At 44.4% G+C, this 12,116-nt stretch overlaps 1 protein-coding gene across 10 annotated transcripts in view; it reads left to right on the forward strand.

Moving 5' to 3' along the window:
• LTBP1 (latent transforming growth factor beta binding protein 1) overlaps window positions 1-12,116 on the forward strand; it is a 223,123-nt gene that overhangs the window by 36,185 nt on the left and 174,822 nt on the right. The window contains exon 1 of one of the 10 annotated variants that reach the window (XM_068939418.1): window positions 10,349-10,365. The exons of the other annotated variants lie outside the window; for them this stretch is intronic. The gene's annotated coding sequence lies outside the window, so the exon portion shown is untranslated. Of the gene's footprint in view, window positions 1-10,348; window positions 10,366-12,116 lie in introns of those variants that run through there. 10 annotated transcript variants of the gene reach the window in all.

A 12,116-nucleotide genomic window follows, 5' to 3' on the forward strand; every position in this document is an offset into this window, starting at 1 on the left:
GTTGTAGGACTAATGCTGCTATCAAACTGATTGATAATTGCTATTTTTAACTTTTGGGTGATTCTTTATCACTGCAGTAGCTCTGGTGTCTCTCTTGCTTCCTGCACTAGAACCTTGAAGCTCTAAGGTGGAGGACAACTGATGGTCATCACAATCCCAGCTGTGCCTCCTTACTGTTTTGAACAGCTTTTGTTGTTGTTATATAATGTCTGTTTGGGAATTCCAGCTGTCGCACACATGCAGATCCTTAACAAGAAGCCAACCACCTCCCTTTTTCACTATTGCAAAGGCTTTTCCCTGCAGGGTATGTTTTGCATTCTGAAATATTTCCCTTCTGTTACCCACTGGAGGGCTATAGCTATATATATATATGTATATATAAATGTGGGTTTTTTTTTTTTGGTGGATTATTTAGGAATCTAGGGAGTTCTAAAATTGGATTGTCTTTTGATCCGCTTCTGGAAGTGAAATTAAAAAGAGATGGAACCCACAGCTGTACACCCAGTACACTTCTAATGGGAATTCAGGCAATGAAGACTGAAGAGAATGAGTTGCAGAAGGAAAAAGAGGTGTATAAATTCAGTGATTTTTACCCCTTTTCTCCATTCATTGCCAAATCCTGCTATTATTAAAACAGTAAAGAGGGGAAATACTAGTTGTATACAGTGTTCCCATAAGGAGATCATTTGGGGCTGTGTCCAGAGTAGTCTGTCTGTCAGCACTTCCTGTAATAGATAGTCTGTTTTGGAAAGATGATATTTCATGCCCTTTTCAGGTTCCTATTTTGGAAGGGAGAGACAAGTGCTCTTTCTAGCTTTCTCTTTCTATAGCTAGGTTGTCATTTTGTTGGGGAGCAAGTTTTCCTTCCTGCTGCTTAGACTAATCGATGTCATAAAGAAAGGGGACATGCACACTTTTTTTAGTGTTCCTACTATTTTCCTTCAGTTACTTACTAACATTTCTTTGGAGACTGTTTTGGATGGACGTTGCCATTTGCCACCTTGAATGGTGTGGAACTATGGTGCTCTTAATCATTCTTAGCTGTGGTTGCATGTGGAGTCCTTCACCTAAGTAAGAGAAAGGAGCTGGGCCTGCTGTTACAAATACTATTTTTCCTGCGGTGCATGCAAGTTTTATGGCAAAGCTCCTTTTGGAGATGTCTTACGGGGTGGTTAATCTTCAGCAGACTATATTCTCTTGTGGAATATGAAGGGAAACTGGGTAACTGTGTAAATACTATATACCTTCTGTCCAGAGAGCACAGCGAACAGACACAGCAGGTTGCGCAGCAGTGTCTGGGCTCTGCTTGGGCCTTTTGTGGGCCTTGTTGGAAGTTGTGGAGGCTTTCTGGGGACCCCCGAGGAACTAGACAGTGCTTGTTGCTAGCAGGAAGGGAGAGCTAGGCAAGGACTGCTGCAGGAGGCCTTGACTTAACTTCTCCTGGGAAGTTCTAGCTTGGTGTGGCTGCTGCTAACGAGCTCTCTGGGCTGCCCTAGTCAGAGGGAGTTGGGGCTTTTGATTCAGGTGGCTCCTGATTGGGTGGGTCAAGCACCCTTGTGAGTCACTGCTAGGCAGAGGCCTATATAAGAGCCAGGCCTAGAGCGCAGCGAACAGAGGCAGCAGTTTGCGCAGCAGTTCACGCAGAAGGGTGCCAGAAGGCAAAGAAGGCACCTCCATTTTCCACAGTAGTGTGTCCTTCCCCAGGCACGGTCATGACATGCCACAGAGCACGTTCCCCAGTGGCTGCTGGAGGTGCTGCATCAGCTGTGTCTGAGGCTTCAACCCAGACAGACCCTCTGGCAGCAGATGCAGCTCTACAGGTGTCAGGCTGCAGGGAGTGCCTGGGGCCTCTCCGTGAGGCCTGGGCTGACAGTCAGCTCTCCTGTGTGAGGTGTGCTGGGGTTGACCAGTTGTATTGCCAGTTAAAGGAGTTACAGGAGGAGGTTAGTAGGCTGCGTAGCATCCGAGAAGATGAGCAGGAGATTGACAGGGTATTCTCGGAGACTGTGCAGCTCCAGGAGTCCCCACCCCCCACTGCAGCGGAGTTGCTGGAGGGCTCTGTACCGTGTGTAACAGTACATCATAACGCTGTTGAAGAGGGCTGGAAGCTGGTGACCTCTCGTAGAAGGAGAAAGGCTCTTGCTCCTCCTCAAGACTTACTCTTGAAGAACAAGTTTAGCACCCTCCAAGCTGAGGAGGAGCTCAGCATGGCTCCAAGGGAGGCAACTGGCCTGGCAGACCCTGTGCCGTGCAGGAACAGCCGGAAGAAGCAGCGAGTGATTGTTGTGGGTGACTCCCTGCTGCAGGGGACAGACACACCTATCTGCCGACCTGACCTCTTGTCCAGAGAGGTTTGCTGCCTGCCAGGGGCTCGAATAAGAGATGTCCTGGAAAGACTGCCAAGGCTCGTCCACACGTCGGACTACTACCCTCTGCTGATCTTCCGTGTGGGTGCTAACGACACGAAAGGCAAACTGGAAACCGTCAAACGGGACTTCAGAGCTCTGAGAATGGTGGTCAAGGGTCTGGGAGCCCAGGTCGTTTTCTCCTCAATCTTGCCTGTGAGGGGAAAGGACGGGAGGAGGAGCAGACGAGTTTTCCAAGTGAACAACTGGCTGCGCTGCTGGTGTTGGCAACAGGGCTTTGGTTTCTATGACTGTGGGACCCTGTTTGAAGATCAACAGCTGATGGGGAGCGATGGGAATCCACCTTACCAAGCGGGGTACGCGCGTCTTTGCCAACAGGTTGGCCAGCTTGGTAAGGAGGGCTTTAAACTAGGCGAGATGGGGGAAAGGGAGTGCTATAGTGGCAGGGGAGTCAGTAAAACACCGCTCCAGTCAGGATGCCTCCAGTGGGTGCATACAGCCAGGGGAGACAGCGTGGAACATGGCTATGGAGGATCCTCTTGCACCTCTCCTGGGAAGCTTGCATGCTTGACTGGCTCTCTGAAATGCCTGTATACCAATGCACGCAGCATGGGGAATAAACAGGAAGAGTTAGAGATCTGTGTGCAGTCGCAGGGCCATGATCTCATTGCAGTGACAGAGACATGGTGGGATAGTTCACGTGACTGGGATGCTATCATGGATGGCTATGTGCTTTTTAGGAAAGACAGGCCAGGAAGGCGAGGTGGTGGAGTTGCTCTTTATGTGAGGGAGCAACTAGAATGTATGGAGCTCTGCCTCGGGGTGGATGAAGAGCAAGTTGAGAGCCTATGGGTAAGGATTAAAGGGCAGGGTAACATGGGTGACACTGTTGTGCGGGTTTACTACAGGCCACCTGACCAGGAGGAAGTCATCGATGAGGCCTTTTACTGACAGCTGGAAGTAGCCTCACGATCACAGGCCCTGGTTCTCATGGGAGACTTCAACCACCCTGACATCTGTTGGCAAGACAGCACAGCTAGGCACAGTCAAAGAGGTTCCTGCAGAGGATTGATGATAATTTCTTGACCCAGGTGGTGGAGACGCCAACGAGGAGAGGTGCAATGCTAGACCTTGTACTAACGAACAAAGAAGGTCTAGTTGGAGATGTGAAGGTTGGGGGCAGCCTTGGCTGCAGTGACCATGAGATGGTAGCATTCAGTATCCTAGGAGTAGGGAGCAGGGCAATGAGTAGGATTGCAACGCTGGACTTCAGGAGAGCTAACTTTGGCCTCTTCAGGGACATACTTAGAGGAATCTCATGGGGTAGGGCCCTAGAAGGAAGAGGGGTCCAAGAAAGCTGGTTAATATTCAAGCATCACCTCCTCCAGGCTCAAGATCGGTGCATCCCTCTGAGTAAGAAGTCCAGCAAAGCGGGCAGGAGACCTGCATGGATGAGCAAGGAACTCCTGGCAAAAGAAGAAGGAAGAAGGACTTCCAGCAGAAGAAGGAAGTGTACAGAATGTGGAAAAGGGGACAGGCCACTTGGGAGGAATATAGGGACACTGTCAGAGTGCGCAGGGATGCGACAAGGAAGGCTAAGGCCCAGTTGGAATGAAATCTGGCAAGGGATGTCAAGGACAACAAGAAGGCCTTCTTCAAATACATCCATAGCAAAAGGAAGACTAGGGAAAAGGTGGGCCCGCTGCTGAATGGGGCGGGTGCCCTGGTGACGAAGGATACAGAGAAGGCAGAGTTGCTGAATGCTGCCTTTGCTTCAGTCTTTCCTGCTAAGGCCAGTCCTCAGGAATTCCAGACCCTGGGGACAAGAGATGAAGGCTGGAGAAAGGAAGACTCTCCCTTGGTTGAGGAGGATCGGGTTAGAGATCTTTTGTCCAAACTTGACATCCATAAATCCATGGGCCCCGAAGGGATGCACCCACGAGTGCTGAGGGAGCTGGCGGATGTTATCGCTAGGCCACTCTCCATCCTCTTGGAAAGGTCCTGGAGATCAGGAGAGGTGCCTGAGGACTGGAAGAAAGCCAGTGTCACCCCAGTCTTCCAAAAGGGCAAGAAGGAGGAGCCAGGAAACTCCAGGCCTGTCAGCCTCACCTCCATCCCTGGCAAGGTGATGGAACAGCTCCTCCTGGAGGTCGTCACTAAGCACGTGGAGGACAAGAAGGTGATCAGGAGTAGTCAGCATGGATTCACCCAAGGGAAATCATGCTTGACCAATCTGATAGCCTTCTATGACGGGATGACTGGCTGGGTAGATGAGGGCAGAGCAGTGGATGTTGTCCACCTGGACTTCAGCAAGGCTTTGGACACTGTCTCCCATCACATCCTCCTAGGCAAGCTCAGGAAGTGTGGGTTGGATGAGTGGACGGTGAGGAGGACTGAGAACTGGCTGAATGGCAGAGCTCAGAGGGTTGTGGTCAGTGATGCAGAGTCTAGCTGGAGGCCTGTAGCTAGAGGTGTCCCCCAGGGGTCAGTCCTGGGTCCAGTGTTGTTCAGCATATTCCTCAGTGACCTGGAGGAAGGGACAGAGTGCAAGTTTGCTTCAGCGAGTTTGCTGATGATACTGAACTGGGAGGGAGAGGCTGACACACCAGAAGACTGTGCTGCCTGCCCTTCAGAGGGACCGGGACAGGCTGGAGAGCTGGGCAGAGAGGAGCCTCCTGAAGTTCAACAAAGGCAAGTGCAGGGTCCTGCCCCTGGGGAGGAATAACCCCAGGCACCAGTACAGGCTGGGGGTTGACCTGCTGGAAAGCAGCTGTGCAGAGAAGGACCTGGGAGTCCTGGTGGACAACAAGTTAAGTATGAGGCAGCAATGGGCCCTTGTGGCCAAGAAGGCCAGTGGTGTCCTGGGGTGCATGAGGCAGAGTGTTGCCAGCAGGTGGAGGGAGGTGATGCTGCCCTTCTCCTCAGCCCTGGTGAGGCCTCACCTGGAGTACTGGGCCCACTTCTGGGCTCTCCAGTACAAGAGAGACATGGCACTCCTGGAGCACATCCAGCGAAAGGCTGCTGAGATGAAGGGACTGGAGCATCTGCCATGTGAGGAGAAGCTGAGGGAGCTGGGCCTGTTCAGTCTGGAGAAGAGAAGACTGAGGGGGGAATCTCATCAATGTGTCCAAGTATCTGACGGGAGGGTGTCAAGAGGACGGGGCCAGACTCTTCTCAGTGGTACCCAGTGACAGGACGACAGGCAACGGGCACAAACCGGAACACAGGCAGGTCCGTCTGAATATGAGGAAAATCTTCTTTCCTGTGAGGGTGACTGAGCACTGGCACAGGTTGCCCAGAGAGGTAGTGGAGTCTCCTTCCCTGGAGATATTCAAGACCCGCCTGGATGCGATCCTGGGCAATATGCTCTAGAGGTCCCTGCTTGAGCAGGGAGGTTGGACTAGGTGATCTCCAGAGGTGCCTTCCAACCTCAAACATTCTGTGGTTCTGTGATCTCTATCCAAGGGTAAGATAAGATATGGTCAGATAAGTACAAGCTACCTGAGACCTAGAGTTCCTGCAATATTCGCAACACCTAGGTCACTCTGACAGGGCAGAGCTACTAGCAGGATGTTGGTGTGTTAATCCTTCCCTGTAACATGAGCTCCAGCTACCTTTTCTGTATGATACACAGTTTATTCATACAAGGATGACATGTTCTAGCTATTATGTACTTAACTGATATTTACTTGTCTGGATTTGTCATAGTTGAAAATGAAAGAAATTACTTATAAAAATGAGCTAGGAAGAGGTCTGGTGGCTGAATTTTTGTTCATCTGCTGTTTGGCTTTGGGAAATCTCTTGGAGCTCCTATTTTTTCATTCCTGCTTCTTGCTGTATGTATTTGACCTGTATGAGCCTTGCAGTGTAGATTCTGTCTTGCTGTTTTTTGAAGTGTTTCACATGATAAGGTTTGAATCCTGGTTGGGACATTTAAGGGTTACACTGTAATAGTAGTAATAACAACGTTCTGAAAAAGGTAACTGTTAAAATGCAAATAAACAGCAGATAATACAGTACATGTTTGTTTTTTAAAGTTTAAAACAGCAGTCACTGCTAATCATTGTTCTTGTTTGTAAGTGCTTCCGAGTAGCTTTTCCTTTGAGCAGCCATTTTAATGTTGTTCATAGTAAATAAGGTTGTTCTAAGGAAGTGTAGAGCTTACAATTGTTTAAAAAGTAGTCATGGGAACAAGCTGATGATTCTCAAATTAAAATGAGCACTCTTTGCTTGTATTGGCTATGCTCCCTTTTTAAAAATGTCGTGCTTCGTGGGCACTCTGCAATATTTTCAATTAATTTAATTGTCTTTAAGCAAAACGATTCGTCCTCCTTAAGGTATACCAGAGTTTTAAAACATGAAGTGGTTGTGTTTTTGTTTGTTTAGGTGTTCTTTTTTTAAAGTTATTTAATCATAAAAAGAATCTCTTTTTTTTTTTTTTCTTCCAAGCTGGAAATGTTAAAATCCGTTCCTTTTGAAGTTTGGCAAAAGAAAGTTTCCTTCTTGAAACAAGACCAAGTGTGCCAAGTTTTGGCTTGAATCTTTTAAGCTAAAAGCTTCTTCTCAGCAAATGTTAGGAAACATGTCCAGAATGCTATAAGATTTATGCACCTGGGCTTAGAGGTACAAAGCTTAGTAGGCATATTTTTCAGTTTGTTAGGTTACACTGTAGACAATGCATTTATAAGACAAAAAATTACCCATTGCCATTTTACTTAGATCATGCCATTTAGAAAATACTTGAATGCTCTGTTGCTTTCTCTTAATACAGGAAAAAAAAAAAAAGGGGGGGGTGGGGGGGAAGAGAAGTGGATTTCTCCAGGCTAAATGAAACCAAAGCAACAATAAAAACTAGCAATTGTCACGAATTTATTTCTGTTCAGTATTTGGTGGCTGCAGTATTGTAAATGCAAAATTCTTTGGCAATGCCTGTTAAATGCTTCTCTTACCACAAGTATTGTTCAAAGTCACAGCTCCTTTTTGATGTTGAGAAGGGTAGATTATAAGGCTCTGTACATAGCAGTTGTCAAGTTGCTTGGCAAATTACTACTCTTGGTGTGGCATTGCTAAATTTGCTTCTCTTGATAATATTCATAAAGTTCTGAAATACTAATGACTCATATCGGTAGCAGTTTATATTCTAATTAAACGTCCTGCTGGTACACAGAGTATGATGCAGCTATAATAATAGAAAATATTTGCAAAACTTTTCTGCCTATATTGAACACGCAATACACAGGTTCTTAAAACCTTTTTCTTCTTAACATGATAGTGCTTGCTATAAAATATTTACTTTTAAAGCCTTTTGTGTGCTTAGTACAAGCTTTCAGATCAGCTGTATTTGTAAATACATGGTGTAGGTTATGGGGAGTCATAGCTGATTTTGGCCATGGTTAAGTAACTCGGGTAAATATTAGTTTCAGATTAAGCTATGTATTTCAGCGGTGGTCTCCCAAAAATATCATTTTATTTCTGCCAGAACTTGTTATATAGAATTGAAGAAATAAAGTGTGCCTGCATGATGAAGGTCAAGTGTCAGCTCCTGGCTTGTCTATTCCTTCCTGTTTCTCTTCCATCCTTCCTATTTTACTAAAAAAAAAAAAAAAAATCCTCTGTTTTACAGTTTAAACATGTTGTAATTATTGCACGGTATATTTATGGTTGTTTTTTAAATTAGTTTAAAGAACAAGCCTAGATACAATGAAAAAATCGTCAGAGTTTGCATGCAGATTAGTTTGTTTCATACAAAAAATACTAGTGTTCGTAGAAGCCACAGCTAAGAAATCAAATGATCAGTAGGCACTGTTCTGTAAAGCCATACGTGCCGCCCATACAACATATGGACATCCTGCAGGCCCTTCGTTGCAAACACAGTGCAGTCTGGCAGCCAAGTCTGATGTGCCTGACTGACTAAATTGCAGGCCCAGGTTCCTAATGAGCTGTGTGCATAGCATACTGGGAAAGAAATCATCAGGCATGTGGGATTATCAGCCCACTAAGAAAAACTGTGTTGGCAAAGGTGCGCCATCTTGGGAGCTTTGACGAAGAGATCTGTTAGTTTCTGCGCATTTGCTCCTTCCTGTCCCCTGCCACAGCAAGCGAAGATCTCTGTATTGAGTAATGGCAGGCATACCAAGGCAATCCCCACAGCAAATAGGGCAAAGGAAGCCTTTTGCTCCCCGGATAGCCTCACGATAGAAAGACCACTGGCTTTAGCAGAGCAGAACACACAGGGAAACCTGATGCATATGGACTTGCGGATACTGTAGTACTCAGCACCTTTCTCAGGACTTGTCCTCCTTTCAAAGACACAAATGAGGAAAGAAAAGAGAAAGTATTGAACCTCCTTCACAACTTCATAATCTCAAATTGTATTTATTTATTTATTCATTTATTTTAAGAATTCCACGCATAAACCAGGCATACATGAAATCTCTGTCTGTTTTCATGTTCCTTGGTTGTAAAGGCCCATGGTGATTATCTTGAGTGTTACAAACTAGATTTGATGAAAATATTAGCCTATGCCTTCAAGGAAAAACAAAGCAGAGAAAAGGAGAGAGAAAGAAGGAAAACCCCTGTCATCTCTCTTTCCATCTCTTCTGCTTCTTCCAAGAGAAAATGCCCTTTGGACATGGATGTGTGAGTTGCAGGCTGAGAAAGTCAAACCTACCAGTATCATGCTGCACTTCAAGGATTCATCTGATGGGATCTATCACACGATGAGGCAAAGGTTAGGGTCCCACCATGAGGGGGGAAAAAAAGAGGAACAAGTGGCTGTAACGTGAACGTAATGCTGCCTGCAGTTAGAGGCATGGGATGAAATAGAGGCTTCTCTCCATGCTTAGTGTCTTTCATCTGTGCTTATCTGTGGGATAGCAGTATTTTCATGCCCATGCTCAGTGGCCAAAGGCAGGGGGAAGGGGGTATGCTTTCTAGCATTTTTTTTTGAAGTTGGCCCTCAGGTTTCTCCATAGTGCCCTGTCTGAAGTGATGTGTATATATGATGTTGATATTATATATATTTTTATATATGTATGTATACATACACACATAAACATGACATATGAGCTAAGGCTGCCCTGTTTCGTGAGGAGAATTTGCTGGCTAAAATAAAAAGGAAGTTGATTGTTGATAGCAATCCAGCGTTACCTCCCTTCCTTGGCAGGCAAGCTGCATATTTAGAAAGTACCTATGGACAATTCAACCGTTTCCCCCGAAAGAACAGGGACCTGTCTCAAGAGGGAATGCTGGCTGACCAGCAAAAACCCAGGGAGAGATCACAGGACTTTTGTATCCTTTGGTTACCCAAGCAGGACAGAAACGAGGTGGTCTTCACTTAGATCTTTTGTCTGCAGGTGAACATTGGGGAGCTTGCAGTGTTTACTCATCACTGCTTACATTGTATGTGATCACATGAAATGTGGATCTAGCAAGAAGACTGAGGAATTTGAACGAGCTAAGCCCAAAGTAGCATATAAAGAATGGGAGCTGAGCAGTGACTTTTTGTCTTGTATTCAGAGGAAACACGTTAAGTGTCCGCAGAGGCTCAGGCGTTTCAAACAGCTACGCCTGTTCATTGTGGCGCTGTGCACGCAGGTAGGTGCCCACAGTATTTGTGGCTGGAGTTCTTAAAAATAGCACAGAGCAGTGAGTCCTGCCAAGAGACTTGAGAAGCGTCAAGAAATACTGGGTAACTCCAGTACTGTTTCAGTTTTGGAAATACTAAGAATGTGATCAACATCATGATTCAAGATAGCTAAGTCACCTGGAATCGTCTAATGTTGCCAGTTTCACAGTTGTATGCTTGTATCTGCAACTTTTTGAAACCTTTGTTGTTTTACTAAGGCGAAGATTGATTTGCTTCGTGTAGAACCACAGACTGCAGAGTTTCTACAGGCTGCCCGCGTAGGGGGCTAAACCCAGGCTGCAAAAAGGTCTGTTTAGCAGGAATGCCAGTTTCCCAAAGCTCAGTGCAACAAGTTCTGCAGTGCTGCTGAAGGTGGGTAATTCACAGACCAGCTGAGACAGCCGAATAAGTGATTCTCGGTTGTCCAAAAGCAGGGGTGCAGACAGGAGATAGTTCTAGGCTCGCAGCTCCTGGAATGAAATGTTTTTGTTCTCTCTGATGATGAAAAGTTAAAGCTCTTTTAATTATTATTATTCATCCTTAAACATCTTTGAAATATGGACGTTCTCTGAGTATCTGGCTTTTCTCAGAGTTGTCCTAAGGTGGTACTGAGTTATTTCTCCTATAATCCTGCCATTTCAGTTATCTCAAAAATGATTTTTCCAGAGTAGTTTTTATATTTGCAGGATGTATATGTTTTAGTATGTGCATAAAATTGATCTATTTTGAGTCATCCTGTATTAACAATAGGATGAATCAGTAGGATACAAAGAGATTGTTTACAAGACTGGCATTGTTTTTGACAGTAAGTAATCAGTATGAATTACTTGATTTGAAAATAAGGATTTTGATTTGATTTGTAATTAAGATAGCATGCTAAGAAACAGATTTAAATTGTCTTTCTTCATTTAGAGTCCAAAAGATAGCTACGTTAAGGATGGCTTTTCTGTGTATAACTTTTTTTTTTAAGTTAAGGCATCAGCTATTTGAAATCTGTTTTTAATTTTTAAAAATTCTGTGGGAGAACTGAGCTAGAGGCAGAAATGCTGCATTTACATTTTATTTTTCATTAAGTTAACAAACTTAGATCCATCAGTTGCTAATTAAAACAATACCATAAGCTGTTCAGGTTACAGATTTGAATTGCACATCTGAATTGTGTCATTGTGGAAGGTGCATAAATATTTGCTTCCTCCCCTTCCCCACAGATATAAGGGCATAAATAATGAGATAGATGTGACAAGACCCTTTTTTTTTTTTTTTAAGAGGTACTGAATTTTTAGTTTTTTTTTTTTTTTAATTTTAGTTTCATGCTGCTAGGTAACTGTAGTGCTTTAACAATCCCTAGCAAACTCAAATTACAGGTATTGATGATACTCTCTCATTAGATGTGTTTATTTTTAAATTGATTACGTGTGCAGTTCACTGACTAGATAGCAGGTTATTTCCAGAAGCACAATCTGCTTTTTCTGGTTTGCTGAGCAGTCACTGGGTGTTTTAAGATAATTTAAATTAGTTTAATATATTTAGGAGTTCAAGCATGTATTTCTTTGAAGCCTTTATCAAGGAAGAGAAAGAGAACTCTAGCAGACGTTTCAATAATGAAGCACATAAATCAAAAGAATGTGAAGAGAAGCTTCTAAATTGAGCCCTCAGGATGTAATTTCAAACACCTTATAACCTCTCCTTTTATAGTTTAGACTTGTTGGAATGGCAGTATTCAGCTTACATTTAAAAGAAATCGCTTATGCAACAGAAAAAAAGATATCTTGCAAAGTGCGGTTTACTGTTGTGCCGTTGTATTACACAAATCCGTAAATCACAAACTTCAGTTTCCTAGAAAATATGAAGAAATAAAGCCTGTAAACCAAAACCAAGGGCCGTGACAGGATCAGAAAGACGACTGAATGTTTTTTCAAAATTCACTCTGAAAAATATTTGCTGTAACAAAGCTTATAGTTTTAGGGAAAGTAAAATTTTTAAATGGAGAAAAAGAGAAGCAAAGTGAATTTTTGAGGAGAAATCGGAGACATCCTTAAAAACCAGAGGAATGCCTCATAGACTTTAAATTTACCTACTGCAAATAGGAAAACAAGCTATTCCTAGACCTCTGGAATGCAGTC

The sequence above is a fragment of the Struthio camelus genome, chromosome 3 (assembly GCF_040807025.1).
Source record: "Struthio camelus isolate bStrCam1 chromosome 3, bStrCam1.hap1, whole genome shotgun sequence".
Classification (NCBI taxonomy): domain Eukaryota; kingdom Metazoa; phylum Chordata; class Aves; order Struthioniformes; family Struthionidae; genus Struthio; species Struthio camelus.